A 16629-nucleotide genomic window follows, 5' to 3' on the forward strand; every position below is an offset into this window, starting at 1 on the left:
AATAAATGAATAAATAATAAAGGGATTTCAGGTACACAAATATTTTTTTTTAGTGCATACTGCTTACCCTTCCCCATATAGGGGACAATGTCAGCCAGTTCTGGTATATCAAGTCTCCCCAGAAAACAAAAGACTGCACATACCTCAAAGTTGCTTGTAGCAAGACACCGGTCTCCACACTGAAGATCTCCTCACACATACCTTCAGCTACATTGTGGGAACCGTTATGGATCTTAGATAATGTTTGCGAAGATCATTAACATCAGGGCAGAAAATAATATGTCTCCACTCCTCCTTGTGAAGCAATAGACTGATGATTTCCCCCTGAGAAAAATAGCACTCTCTGGCACTATTTAAAAATAAAAACTTCTTGATTGAAGAATCTAAACTAACACCTAACTTTACCTCTTCCTATTACTAACACAGGCAAAGAGAATGACTGGGGGTGGAGGGAAGGGAGGGGCTATATATACAGCTCTGCTGTGGTGCTCTTTGCCACTTCCTGTTAGCAGGAGGTTAATATCCCACAAGTAAGGATGAAATCAGTGGACTCGTCATATCTTGTAGAAGATGTCATTTTAGTAGAATGTCTGCATGATTTACAACAGTTAAAGGGATAAAAACCGCATAAATCATTCCCTAATAAATCTTTGGACCTGTTCAGTATACCCCTTATGCAAGGGCAATAAGCTTTTATGCTGTTTTATTGTTTTCTCCAATAAAGTCAATTTGATTTAACGCCTGGAGGTCTCGCTGGTTTTTCTACAATTACACCTAATAAATCTTTGTCTAGCCTCTTATTATAATTACACACAGTTGGTGCTAGTATACTTTTCAAATTGTTTGCTTTTCTGTACACAAACACTGGGCGGTCAGATAATTGATCTCCAATTTTGTTATCCTGTTTTAAAATATGACAATGTTTTTAAAAAATGTTTTCAAGTATTTTGTGGTTTGAATTAAATTTAGTTATGAATGGAACTCTCAAGTCGTTAAATGTCTTATCCCTTCTAGATTTGGGCTGTAGGGGCTTATCTCTTTTAACAATAGAAGTATTCTGTCGAATTTCCTTTATTTTAACATTATCATATCCTCTTTCGACAAAAATGTTCTTTTTAAATTTCTGACTGTTGAATAAAATCCTCATCTTTGCAACAATTTTTCTTTATTCTTAACATTTGTCCTTTAGGAATATTATCTTTCCACTTGGTATAATGTATAAAGTTGTTACAGTCAACAGGTTTAAAAAAATGTCTTTGTATGTATTTTGTTATTTTCAACAAAGATGTCAAGATCCAAAAAAGTAAGATGTTCCTTACTCATCTCTTTTGTGAATCTAATGTTTAAATTATTCAAATTTATTTTTTCAAAGACTTCAATAAATGATGTATCAGAACCATTCCATATAATCAAAACATCATCTATATATCTCCTATAAAGGACCAGGTTTGCCCCCACCCCCGCATCCATCCAGAAGCTATTCTCCCAAAAGCCCATTAACAGATTGGCGTAGCTGCGGGCAAACCTAGTCCCCATAGCCGTCCCACAGAGTTGCTCATAAAAGAAATGTTCAAATAGATAATAATTATGTGTTAAAATAAATTTTATACCCTCCATTATGAACTCTCTTTGTACCGGTCTAATCTCCTTATCTTTTAACAAGAAGGACCGTACTGCATTAAGGCCATCATCATGACCTATACATGTATATAATGAGGTTACGTCACAGCTTATTAATCACATTCCATCTTCCCATTGAATCTCCTCTAATAGTTTTAAGACCTCAGTAGAATCTTTGAGACAGGAGTCAAGTGATGTTACATATTTTTGTAAATAAGTATCTATGTATTGCGACATATTAGAGGTGATAGAATCTATCCCTGAAACTATTGGTCTTCCAGGGGGGTTATGAATACACTTGTGAATTTTAGGAAGTATATAAAAATCTGGGATTCTAGGAAATTTGATCAAAAGAAAGGCATATTCTTTGTCATTTGATACTCCAACTTGTTTGTATTTATCTAATAGGCTTTTTAGTTCCCATTGATATATCGTAGTAGGATTCATTTTTCTATCTTTATATGTATTTGTGTCCTGAAGATTATTGCAAATCCTTATATAATGTTCGTTATCCAAAATTACTATCCCCCCTCCCTTATCCGCATTTTTTAAAAATTATGTCCTTATTATTTTCCAATTCTATGGTTAATTCTTTCTGTTTTTTAGATAAATTAAATTGGACTTTATTTAGTTTCTTTTCTGGTATATTTTTTTTATCATTAAAGGACCAGTCAACACAGTAGATTTGCATAATCAGCAAATGCAAGATAACAAGACAATAGAATAGCACTTAGTCTGAACTTCAAATGAGTAGTAGATTTTTTTTCTGACAATTTTAAGAAGTAAATTTATGCTTACCTGAAAAATTAATTTCTTCTATGGTACGACGAGTCCACGGATTCATCCTTTACTTGTGGGATATTATCCTCCTGCTAACAGGAAGTGGCAAAGAGCACCACAGCAGAGCTGTCTATATAGCTCCTACCTTAGCTCCACCCCCCAGTCATTCGACCAAAGGTACAGAAAGAAAAAGGAGAAACTACAAGGTGCAGAGGTGACTGAAGTTTAAAATAAAAAAATATAATCTGTCTTAAACTGACAGGGCGGGCTGCGGACTCGTCATACCATAGAAGAAATTAATTTATCAGGTAAGCATAAATTTACTTTTCTTCTATAAGGTACGACGAGTCCACGGATTCATCCTTTATTTGTGGGATACAATACCAAAGCTACAGGACACGGATGAACGGGAGGGACAAGACAGATGGTTAAAGGCACCACTGCTTGAAGAACTTTTCTCCCAAAAATAGCCTCAGAAGAAGCAAAAGTATCAAATTTGTAAAATTTGGAAAAGTTATTAAGCGAAGACCAAGTTGCAGCCTTACAATTCTGTTCAACAGAAGCATCATTTTTAAAAGCCCATGTGGAGGCCACCGCTCTAGTAGAGTGAGCTGTAATCCTTTCAGGAGGCTGCTTTCCAGCAGTCTCGTATGCCAAACGGATGATGCTTTTCAGCCAAAAAGAAAGAGAGGTAGCCGTAGCCTTTTGACCTCTACGTTTTCCAGAATAGACAACAAACAAAGAAGATGTTTGACGGAAATCTTTGGTTGCTTGCAAGTAAAACTTCAAAGCATGAACCACGTCCAAGTTGTGCAACATACGCTCCTTCTTAGAGGAAGGATTAGGACACAGAGAAGGAACAACAATTTCCTGATTGATATTGCTATCAGTAACAACCTTAGGAAGGAATCCAGGTTTGGTACGCAAAACCACCTTATCATTATCAGCATAGAAAACAAGATAAGGCGAGTCGCATTGCAATGCAGATAATTCAGAAACTCTTCGAGCCGAAGAGATAGCAACTAAAAACAATAATATCTATGGAATGCATAGGTTCAAACGGAACCCCTTGAAGAATTTTAAGAACCAAATTCAAACTCCATGGCGGAGCAACAGGTTTAAACACAGGCTTGATTCTAACTAAATCCTGACAGAACGACTGAACGTCTGGAACATCTGCCAGACGCTTGTGCAGTAGAATTGATAAGGCAGATATCTGTCCCTTTAAGGAACTAGCTGATAGCCCCTTCTCCAATCCTTCTTGGAGAAAGGACAAAATCCTAGGAATCCTGATCTTACTCCATGAGTAGCCTTTGGATTCGCACCAATAAAGATATTTACGCCATATCTTATGATAAATTTTCCTAGTGACAGGCTTTCGAGCCTGAATCAAGGTATCAATGACCGACTCAGAGAAACCCCGCTTGGATAAAATCAAGCGTTCAATCTCCAAGCAGTCAGCCGCAGAGAAACTAGATTTGGATGCTAGAACGGACCTTGAATCAGAAGGTCCTGTCTCAGTGGCAGAGTCCATGGTGGAAGAGATGACATGTCCACCAGGTCTGCATACCAAGTCCTGCGTGGCCACGCAGGTGCTATCAAAATCACCGAAGCTCTCACCCGGAAATGGTGGAAACACATAAGCCAGGTTGAACGACCAGGGTACTGCTAGAGCATCTATCAGTACTGCCTGAGGATCCCTTGACCTGGACCCGTAACAAGGAAGTTTGGCGTTCTGACGAGACACCATCAGATCCAATTCTGGTGTGCCCCGTTGCTAAATCAATTGTGCAAACACCTCCGGATGGAGTTCCCACTCCCCCGGATGAAAAGTCTGGTGACTTAGAAAATCCACTTCCCAGTTCTCCACTCCTGGGATATAGATTGCTGATAGATGGCAAGAGTGAGTCTCTGCCCATCAAATTATTTTGGTAACCTCTATCATCGCTAGAGAACTCTTTGTTCCCCCCTGATGATTGATATATGCTACAGTCGTGATATTGTCCGACTGGAATCTTATGAATCTGGCTGAAGCCAGCTGAGGCCACGCCAGAAGCGCGTTGAATATCGCTCTCAGTTCTAGAATATTTATCGGGAGGAGAGCCTCCTCCTGAGTCCACAAACCCTGCGCTTTCAGGGAATTCCAGACTGCACCCCAGCCCAATAGGCTGGTGCCCGTCATCACTATGACCCATGCTGGCCTGCGGAAACACATTCCCTGGGACAGATGATCCTGTGACAACCACCAAAGAAGAGAGTCTCTGGTCGCTTGATCCAGATTTATCTGAGGAGATAAATCTGCATAATCCCCATTCCACTGTTTGAGCATGCATAGTTGCAGTGGTCTGAGATGCAAGCGAGCAAACGGAACTATGTCCATTGCCGCTACTATTAGTCCGATTACCTCCATACACTGAGCCACTGACGGCCGAGGAATGGAATGAAGAGCTCGGCAGATGGTTAAAATCTTTGATTTCCTGACCTCCGTCAGAAAAATTTTCATGTCCACTGAATCTATCAGAGTTCCCAGGAATGGAGCTCTTGTGAAAATTCTGGGAGCTGTGGCCAACCCGAAGGGAAGAGCCACAAACTGGTAATGCTTGTCCAGAAAGGCAAACCTGAGGAACTGCTGATGATCTTTGTGGATAGGGATGTGTAGATACGTATCCTTTAAGTCCACGGCGGTCATATATTGACCCTCCTGGATCATTGGTAAAATAGTCTGAATGGTCTCCATCTTGAAGGATGGGACCCTGAGGAATTTGTTTAGGATCTTGAGATCTAAAATTGGTCTGAAGGTTCCCTCTTTTTTGGGAACCACAAACAGATTGGAGTAGAACCCCTGCCCCTGTTCTGTTTTCGGAACTGGGCAGATCACTCCCATGGTATATAGGTCTTCTACACAGCGTAAGAACGCCTCTCTTTTTGTCTGGTTTACAGACAATTGAGAAAGATGGAATCTCCCCCTTGGAGGAGAATCTTTGAAATCTAGAAGATACCCCTGGGTTACGATTTCTAAAGCCCAGGAGTCCTGAACGTCTCTTGCCCAAGCCTGAGCAAAGAGAGAAAGTCTGCCCCCTACTAGATCCGGTCCCGGATAGGGGGCTACCCCCTTCATGCTGTCTTGATGGCAGCAGCGGGCTTCTTGGCCTGTTTACCCTTGTTCCAAGTCACGTTAAGTCTCCAGACTGACTTGGATTGAGCAAAATTCCCCTCTTGCTTTGCAGCAGGGGAAGAGGTAGAGGGACCACCTTTGAAGTTTCGAAAGGAACGAAAATCATTTTGTTTGGTCCTCATCTTATTTGTCTTATCCTGAGGAAGGGCATGGCCTTTCCCTACAGTGATGTCTGAAATGATCTCTTTCAGTTCAGGCCCGAATAGGGTCTTACCCTTGAAAGGGATGGCTAAAAGCTTAGATTTTGATGACACATCAGCAGACCAGGACTTAAGCCATAACGCTCTACACGCTAAAATGGCAAAACCTGAATTCTTTGCCGCTAATTTAGCCAGTTGAAAAGCGGCATCTGTAATGAAAGAATTAGCTATCTTAAGAGCCCTAATTCTATCCAGAATATCATCTAATGGGGTCTCAACTTGAAGAGCCTCCTCCAGAGCCTCGAACCAAAAAGCAGCTGCAGTAGTTACAGGAACAATGCACGCTATAAGTTGGAGAAGAAAACCCTGATGAACAAATATTTTCTTTAGGAGACCCTCTAATTTATTATCCATAGGATCTTTGAAAGCACAACTGTCCTCAATAGGTATAGTTGAACGCTTAGCCAGGGTAGAAATAGCTCCCTCCACCTTAGGGACCGTCTGCCACGAGTCCTGCATAGTGTCTGATATGGGAAACATTTTCTTAAAAGTAGGAGGGGGAGCAAACGGAATACCTGGTCTATCCCACTCCTTAGTAGCAATGTCCGAAATCCTCTTAGGGACCGGAAAAACATAATTTATGTAAGAACTTACCTGATAAATTCATTTCTTTCATATTAACAAGAGTCCATGAGCTAGTGACGTATGGGATATACATTCCTACCAGGAGGGGCAAAGTTTCCCAAACCTTAAAATGCCTATAAATACACCCCTCACCACACCCACAAATCAGTTTAACGAATAGCCAAGAAGTGGGGTGATAAGAAAAAAAGTGCGAAGCATATAAAATAAGGAATTGGAATAATTGTGCTTTATACAAAAAAATCATAACCACCACAAAAAAGGGTGGGCCTCATGGACTCTTGTTAATATGAAAGAAATGAATTTATCAGGTAAGTTCTTACATAAATTATGTTTTCTTTCATGTAATTAACAAGAGTCCATGAGCTAGTGACGTATGGGATAATGACTACCCAAGATGTGGATCTTTCCACACAAGAGTCACTAGAGAGGGAGGGATAAAATAAAGACAGCCAATTCCTGCTGAAAATAATCCACACCCAAAATAAAGTTTAACAAAAAACATAAGCAGAAGATTCAAACTGAAACCGCTGCCTGAAGAACTTTTCTACCAAAAACTGCTTCAGAAGAAGAAAATACATCAAAATGGTAGAATTTAGTAAAAGTATGCAAAGAGGACCAAGTTGCTGCTTTGCAGATCTGGTCAACCGAAGCTTCATTCCTAAACGCCCAGGAAGTAGATACTGACCTAGTAGAATGAGCTGTAATTCTTTGAGGCGGAATTTTACCCGACTCAACATAGGCAAGATGAATTAAAGATTTCAACCAAGATGCCAAAGAAATGGCAGAAGCTTTCTGGCCTTTCCTAGAACCGGAAAAGATAACAAATAGACTAGAAGTCTTACGGAAAGATTTCGTAGCTTCAACATAATATTTCAAAGCTCAAACAACATCCAAAGAATGCAATGATTTCTCCTTAGAATTCTTAGGATTAGGACATAATGAAGGAACCACAATTTCTCTACTAATGTTGTTGGAATTCACAACTTTAGGTAAAAATTCAAAAGAAGTTCGCAACACCGCCTTATCCTGATGAAAAATCAGAAAAGGAGACTCACACGAAAGAGCAGATAATTCAGAAACTCTTCTAGCAGAAGAGATGGCCAAAAGGAACAAAACTTTCCAAGAAAGTAATTTAATGTCCAATGAATGCATAGGTTCAAACGGAGGAGCTTGAAGAGCTCCCAGAACCAAATTCAAACTCCAAGGAGGAGAAATTGACTTAATGACAGGTTTTATACGAACCAAAGCTTGTACAAAACAATGAATATCAGGAAGAATAGCAATCTTTCTGTGAAAAAGAACAGAAAGAGCGGAGATTTGTCCTTTCAAAGAACTTGCGGACAAACCCTTATCTAAACCATCCTGAAGAAACTGTAAAATTCTCGGTATTCTAAAAGAATGCCAAGAAAATGATGAGAAAGACACCAAGAAATATAAGTCTTCCAGACTCTATAATATATCTCTCGAGATACAGATTTACGAGCCTGTAACATAGTATTAATCACGGAGTCAGAGAAACCTCTATGACCAAGAATCAAGCGTTCAATCTCCATACCTTTAAATTTAAGGATTTCAGATCCGGATGGAAAAAAGGACCTTGTGACAGAAGGTCTGGTCTTAACGGAAGAGTCCATGGCTGGCAAGATGCCATCCGGACAAGATCCGCATACCAAAACCTGTGAGGCCATGCCGGAGCTATTAGCAGAACAAACGAGCATTCCCTCAGAATCTTGGAGATTACTCTTGGAAGAAGAACTAGAGGCGGAAAGATATAGGCAGGATGATACTTCCAAGGAAGTGATAATGCATCCACTGCCTCCGCCTGAGGATCCCGGGATCTGGACAGATACCTGGGAAGTTTCTTGTTTAGATGAGAGGCCATCAGATCTATCTCTGGAAGCCCCCACAATTGAACAATCTGAAGAAATACCTCTGGGTGAAGAGACCATTCGCCCGGATGCAACGTTTGGCGACTGAGATAATCCGCTTCCCAATTGTCTACACCTGGGATATGAACCGCAGAGATTAGACAGGAGCTGGATTCCGCCCAAACCAAAATTCGAGATACTTCTTTCATAGCCAGAGGACTGTGAGTCCCTCCTTGATGATTGATGTATGCCACAGTTGTGACATTGTCTGTCTGAAAACAAATGAACGATTCTCTCTTCAGAAGAGGCCAAAACTGAAGAGCTCTGAAAACTGCACGGAGTTCCAAGATATTGATCGGTAATCTCACCTCCTGAGATTCCCAAACTCCTTGTGCCGTCAGAGATCCCCACACAGCTCCCCAACCTGTGAGACTTGCATCTGTTGAAATTACAGTCCAGGTCGGAAGAACAAAAGAAGCCCCCTGAATTAAACGATGGTGATCTGTCCACCACGTTAGAGAGTGCCGAACAATCGGTTTTAAAGATATTAATTGATATATCTTCGTGTAATCCCTGCACCATTGGTTCAGCATACAGAGCTGAAGAGGTCGCATGTGAAAACGAGCAAAGGGGATCGCGTCCGATGCAGCAGTCATAAGACCTAGAATTTCCATGCATAAGGCTACCGAAGGGAATGATTGAGACTGAAGGTTTCGACAGGCTGTAATCAATTTTAGACGTCTCTTGTCTGTTAAAGACAAAGTCATGGACACTGAATCTATCTGGAAACCCAGAAAGGTTACCCTTGTTTGAGGAATCAAAGAACTTTTTGGTAAATTGATCCTCCAACCATGATCTTGAAGAAACAACACAAGTCGATTCGTATGAGACTCTGCTAAATGTAAAGACGGAGCAAGTACCAAGATATCGTCCAAATAAGGAAATACCACAATACCCTGTTCTCTGATTACAGACAGAAGGGCACCGAGAATCTTTGTGAAAATTCTTGGAGCTGTAGCAAGGCCAAACGGTAGAGCCACAAATTGGTAATGCTTGTCTAGAAAAGAGAATCTCAGGAACTGATAATGATCTGGATGAATTGGAATATGCAGATATGCATCCTGTAAATCTATTGTGGACATATAATTCCCTTGCTGAACAAAAGGCAATATAGTCCTTACAGTTACCATCTTGAACGTTGGTATCCTTACATAACGATTCAATAATTTTAGATCCAGAACTGGTCTGAAGGAATTCTCCTTCTTTGGTACAATGAAGAGATTTGAATAAAACCCCATCCCCTGTTCCGGAACTGGAACTGGCATAATTACTCCAGCCAACTCTAGATCTGAAACACAATTCAGAAATGCTTGAGCTTTCACTGGATTTACTGGGACATGGGAAAGAAAAAATCTCTTTGCAGGAGGTCTCATCTTGAAACCAATTCTGTACCCTTCTGAAACAATGTTCTGAATCCAAAGATTGTGAACAGAATTGATCCAAATTTCTTTGAAAAAATGTAACCTGCCCCCTACCAGCTGAACTGGAATGAGGGCCGTACCTTCATGTGAACTTAGAAGCAGGCTTTGCCTTTCTAGCAGGCTTGGATTTATTCCAGACTGGAGATGGTTTCCAAACTGAAACTGCTCCTGAGGACGAAGGATCAGGCTTTTGTTCTTTGTTGAAACGAAAGGAACGAAAACGATTGTTAGCCCTGTTTTTACCTTTAGACTTTTTATCCTGTGGTAAAAAAGTTCCTTTCCCACCAGTAACAGTTGAAATAATAGAATCCAACTGAGAACCAAATAATTTGTTTCCCTGGAAAGAAATGGAAAGTAGAGTTGATTTAGAAGCCATATCAGCATTCCAAGTCTTAAGCCATAAAGCTCTTCTGGCTAAGATAGCCAGAGACATAAATCTAACATCAACTCTAATAATATCAAAAATGGCATCACAGATGAAATTATTAGCATGCTGGAGAAGAATAATAATATCATGAGAATCACGATTTGTTACTTGTTGCGCTAGAGTTTCCAACCAAAAAGTTGAAGCTGCAGCAACATCAGCCAATGATATAGCAGGTCTAAGAAGATTACCTGAACATAGATAAGCTTTTCTTAGAAAAGATTCAATTTTTCTATCTAAAGGATCTTTAAACGAGGTACCATCTGACGTAGGAATGGTAGTACGTTTAGCAAGGGTAGAAATAGCCCCATCAACTTTAGGGATTTTGTCCCAAAATTCTAACCTGTCAGGCGGAACAGGATATAATTGCTTAAAACGTTTAGAAGGAGTAAATGAATTACCCAATTTATCCCATTCCTTAGCAATTACTGCAGAAATAGCATTAGGAACAGGAAAGACTTCTGGAATAACCGCAGGAGCTTTAAAAACCTTATCCAAACATATAGAATTAGTATCAAGAGGACTAGAATCCTCTATTTCTAAAGCAATTAGTACTTCTTTAAGTAAAGAGCGAATAAATTCCATCTTAAATAAATATGAAGATTTATCAGCATCAATCTCTGAGACAGAATCCTCTGAACCAGAAGAGTCCAAAGAATCAGAATGATGGTGTTCATTTAAAAATTCATCTGTAGAGAGAGAAGATTTAAAAGACTTTTTACGTTTACTAGAAGGAGAAATAACAGACAAAGCCTTCTTTATGGATTCAGAAACAAAATCTCTTATGTTATCAGGAACATTCTGCACCTTAGATGTTGAGGGAACTGCAACAGGCAATGGTACATCACTAAAGGAAATATTATCTGCTTTAACAAGTTTGTCATGACAATTATTACAAACAACAGCTGGAGGAATAGCTACCAAAAGTTTACAGCAGATACACTTAGCTTTGGTAGATCCAGCAGGCAGTGGTTTTCCTGTAGTATCTTCTGGCTCAGATGCAACGTGAGACATCTTGCAATATGTAAGAGAAAAAACAACATATAAAGCAAAATAGATCAAATTCCTTATAAGACAGTTTCAGGAATGGGAAAAAAATGCCAAACATCAAGCTTCTAGCAACCAGAAGCAAATGAAAAATGAGACTGAAATAATGTGGAGACAAAAGCGACGCCCATATTTTTTGGCGCCAAATAAGACGCCCACATTATTTGGCGCCTAAATGCTTTTGGCGCCAAAAATGACGCCACATCCGGAACGCCGACATTTTTGGCGCAAAATAACGTCAAAAATGACGCAACTTCCGGCGACACGTATGACGCCGGAAACGGAAAAGAATTTTTGCGCCAAAAAAGTCCGCGCCAAGAATGACACAATAAAATGAAGCATTTTCAGCCCCCGCGAGCCTAACAGCCCACAGGGAAAAAAGTCAAATTTTTGAGGTAAGAAAAAATATGATAATTTAAAGCATAATCCCAAATATGAAACTGACTGTCTGGAAATAAGGAAAGTTGAACATTCTGAGTCAAGGCAAATAAATGTTTGAATACATATATTTAGAACTTTATAAATAAAGTGCCCAACCATAGCTTAGAGTGTCACAGAAAATAAGACTTACTTACCCCAGGACACTCATCTACATGTTTGTAGAAAGCCAAACCAGTACTGAAACGAGAATCAGTAGAGGAAATGGTAAATATAAGAGTATATCGTCGATCTGAAAAGGGAGGTAAGAGATGAATCTCTACGACCGATAACAGAGAACCTTATGAAATAGACCCCGTAGAAGGAGATCACTGCATTCAATAGGCAATACTCTCCTCACATCCCTCTGACATTCACTGCACGCTGAGAGGAAAACCGGGCTCCAACTTGCTGCGGAGCGCATATCAACGTAGAATCTAGCACAAACTTACTTCACCACCTCCCTTGGAGGCAAAGTTTGTAAAACTGATTTGTGGGTGTGGTGAGGGGTGTATTTATAGGCATTTTAAGGTTTGGGAAACTTTGCCCCTCCTGGTAGGAATGTATATCCCATACGTCACTAGCTCATGGACTCTTGTTAATTACATGAAAGAAAACATCAGTGTAGGTAGGAACCTCTAGAAATCTGTCCATTTTACACCATTTCTCTGGAACTACAATAGGGTCACAATCATCCAGAGTCGCTAAAACCTCCCTGAGCAATAAGCGGAGGTGTTCTAGTTAAATTTATTAGCCGTCATATCTGAGTCTGTCTGAGGGAACATCTTTCCTGAATCAGAAATCTCTCCCTCAGACAGCAAATCCCTCACCCCCAACTCAGAACATTGTGAGGGTACATCGGATATGGCTAATAAAGCGTCAGAGGGCTCAGCATTTGTTCTCACACCAGACCTACTGCGCTTCCCCTGCAACCCAGGCAGCTTAGATAAAACCTCTGTGAGGGTAGTATTCATAACTGCGGCCATATCTTGCAGGGTGAAAGAATTAGACGCACTAGAAGTACTTGGCGTCGCTTGTGTGGGCGTTAATGGTTGTGACACTTGGGGAGAATTAGATGGCATAACCCGATTCCCTTCTGACTGAGAATCATCCTGCAACATACTTTTAGTAGCTAAAATATGTTCTTTGCAATTTATTGACCTTTCAGTGCATGAGGGACACATTCTAAGTGGGGGTTCCACAATGGCTTCTAAACATATTGAACAATGACTTTCTTCAATGTCAGACATGTTGAACAGGCTAGTAATGACTACAAATAAGCATGAAAACACTTTAATAAGTGAAAAAAATAACAATCTTAAAAAACGGTACTGCGCCTTTAAGAGAAAAAAAGCATACACGTTCTGCAAAACTGCTTTAAAATGCACCAAATTTTTCAAATTTTTGCAAGCAGACTCAATATGTGTAGTTAAGTTTGCCCCACAAGGAAATTTAACATTTAACCCCTTAATGTGCAAACCGGATTGAAATCAGGCCTAAATCCGGAAAAAATACCCCCAGCACCTTGCCACAGCCCTGCTGTGGTGCCTACCTGCCCTCAGGGATAGTAAATATGGGGTTAAAGCTTCGATTTGGCCCAAAACATTCACAAGGGCCCTCAGGAATTGGAGCTTGCTGAGTGAAAACAACCGCGCATCTGAGGCGCGAAAATAGGCCCCGTCCATCTCACTCAATGTCTCTACAACCTCAAAGAACCGCACCAGAGCGGTTTTAAACTAGCCATGTGGGTTCTGAGACCCAAAAAATAAGCCAAGTGTCAACCATTTTTGTAATTAGCCCCTTATGCAAGCTTAGTAATGCCTTTCTATAGCTCTTAGGATTACTGCTTACCCTTACCCTCATGGGGATACTGTCAGCCTTTCTGAAATACACAGTCTCTCCAGAAAAAATGACTGAACATACCTCACTGCTATATAGCATGAAAACGTTCCTCACACTGAAGTTTCTTGTACCCCTCAACCTCTGTGGGAACAGCACTGGATCTTAGTTACAAATGCTAAGATCATCATCCTCCAGGCAGAAGTCTTCATCCATCTGCTGCCTGAGAGTAAATAGTACACACTGGTACCATTTAAAACAAAAAACTCTTGCTTGAAGAAATTAAAAACTAATATTTTATCACCTCTTTCACTTTACCCTTCCAAGTACTTAGAGTAGGCAAAGAGAATGACTGGGGGGTGGAGCTAAGGGAGGAGCTATATAGACAGCTCTGCTGTGGTGCTCTTTGCCACTACCTGTTAGCAGGAGGATAATATCCCACAAGTAAAGGATGAATCCGTGGACTCGTCGTACCTTATAGAAGAAAGTTATGTATTTTTCCACTCCCCCTGTACCATGTGACAGCCATCAGTCAATCACAAATGCATACACGTACCATGTGACAGCCATCAGCCATTCACAAATGCATACACACTTATTCTTGCACATGCTCAGTAGGAGCTGGTGACTCAAAAAGTTTAAATATAAAAAGACTGTGCACATTTTGTTAATAGAAGTAAATTGGAAAGTTGTTTAAAATAGCATGCTCTAGCTGAATAATCAAAGTTTCATTTTGATTGAGTGTCCCTTTAAGTACCAATTTCTCGAATGTTTCTAGGATAGGGCCCTTCTCATGTTTTGGATAGAATAGTGACTTTTGTTTTAACTCTGAATGTATAAAGCCCTTTTCATCTGTCTTGTCATTTTGTATGGCAGGTATTTGTATCTCTCTCTCTATTGCATTTTTTGCAAAGTAACGTTTTTGGGTGAGGGATCTCATAAATTTGGATGCATCTATATATGCCTCAAATTTATTAAGTTTTTTGGTGGGTGCGAAAGATAAACCTTTAGAAAGTATTTTTGTTTTTTCATCATTTAATGTGTACTTACTGAGGTTATAAATGCCGTTAGTTTTATTTGTGGAATTTATCTCATCCTTTTGTCTTTTGGTTTTATGTATCCCCCTACCCCGTTTTCCTCTCTTTCTGAAAACCTTCTTTTTCTTTGTTTGAAGTCCCCACCTTCTCCTTCTTGTTTTCTCCAATTTAGTGGTGATTTTACCTGACCTCTGTCTAAAAAATGTTGATTACTTTCAGTCTGCCTTTTTGATGTGGAAGGGTGTGCTCCCATGTCTCATGTTTTAAAGCAGTATATCTATTTGAGAGTGGTATAGTGGGACCTCTAGCTGTGACTTCAGAGTACAATGCTCTGATGTCATATTCTGTTTTTTTGTAATAATAAGATCTATTTGAATTTTCATAATATCCATTTGTATTTTTATAATGTCCATTTGTGTGAGACCTATATGAGTATTGAGATTCTTCATTATAATTATTTTTTTTATTACTTTGATATCTATTCTGTTCCCAATTATTTTTTGTTTCTTTTGAAGAATTATTTCTATTGTCTACTTTATACCTATTATGTCTCCATTTATGTGTTATATAAAATTGTTATAGTCATTTTCATCTCTTTCAAATTTATCCAATTTTACTTTTAATAATTCTTTCTTTAAGAGTTCCATTTGTTCTTTCAGTGCCTTTTCTTTTTCTTTGAATACCTGTAATTTATTTACACATTTATGTTTTTGTAGGGTTTTATGAATTTATGAATTTTTGTCAGATTTTTTTACTGTTTTATTTTATAGAATGCTGCTAATTAATTAAATTATCCATTGCAAATACTTGCTATAATATATTTTTTCTGGTAAAAAATAGACTTACCTTTTAGGTGCCCATAGTTGCTGATTCACTGTGTAATCCATGTAGACAGGCCAGATGACCTGAACCCACGCTGAAAGGCTAAATAGTCAGTTTCCTGACCTCAGACAGGCGAAAAGACTGTAACTAACCCCAGACCTCCTACCCTCAAGTCCAAAGGCTAGATTTGCAATAAGATTAACAGGAAGCACCAGAGAGTCAAAAGAACATGGTATAAAAAGGGGCAGTTCTTATCTGGAGAAGACGGCAGTCTCCAGAGGTCCCTGCAGGATCGGTCTCCCGACATTCTTGAAATGGAACAACAACGAGAGTCTCGCAGCTCCTGGTAGAACGGCAGGAAGACTCTTGCACTCCACGCACTAGAGCAAATGAAACACTGAGACAAAGAAGGACATGTCCACTCTTCAATAACAAATGACCCAACCCAAGACGGGAGGGAAGAAACATTGCCACCGCAAAGGAATGCGACTAGGCTACAAAAGTTGTCATCCGTAGATACCGCAAGTGAAGACGCAAATCGTTCACTATTCAGATACTAAAACTCCGGAAATCAATCACATCCCTAGACTTCCAAAGGAATGGAAACCCGTGGTTCCGAGTCCCCAGGGACCCCAGAAACCACGATGACGTCTGAAAAAGTCGGTCATGCATCTCAAGCAATATCGCAGAAAAAAACAGCTTATATCGGAGCACACAACCTTCCCACCAGAAGGTTTGGATCTACACCCCAGGCCCTAAACTTTGTTGTAGGATCCGAGTCCGAAATCCATAACACTAGGCCTTAAGAGATACCTCTTTTTTTTTTTAAACCAACAGGCTAATCAGCACCATGAGGGTGACATGAACCCAAGAAACAGTAGACAGTGCCCAACCAGTACCTGCCTGGTACAAGAGCACCCCAGATCTGTCTAAGGTCCAAGAAAAATTGACCCAAAGGCTCGATAATATGAATTAGAAACATAACCTCGGACTTAACCAAAGTGCACAACTTCCGAGGAAGTACCCATACGACCACAAAATCGCAAGTATCGGTTCCAGAGAAAAAACTTTCTCAACGAAAGTTATATCAGCCATGAACTTTATACAAATTAAATCAAAAACATCCTATCCAGAGCTAAATGAAAAGTAAGGCAGCACCCGTGGGTGAACGCCCAAGGGAAAAAAGGTTACGAGCAACCGGACCAGCCGATAAGAAGGCCCCCTTCACCCAAGCTCAGAACTAAAACCGATAAATAAAATAAAGAAAAAATGGAGACAACAAGGTGATTAGTTTCATCCCCAACCATCTATCCAGGTTGCCATCCAGCATCTAA

Source organism: Bombina bombina, chromosome 4 (assembly GCF_027579735.1).
Source record: "Bombina bombina isolate aBomBom1 chromosome 4, aBomBom1.pri, whole genome shotgun sequence".
NCBI classification, from domain to species: Eukaryota; Metazoa; Chordata; class Amphibia; order Anura; family Bombinatoridae; genus Bombina; species Bombina bombina.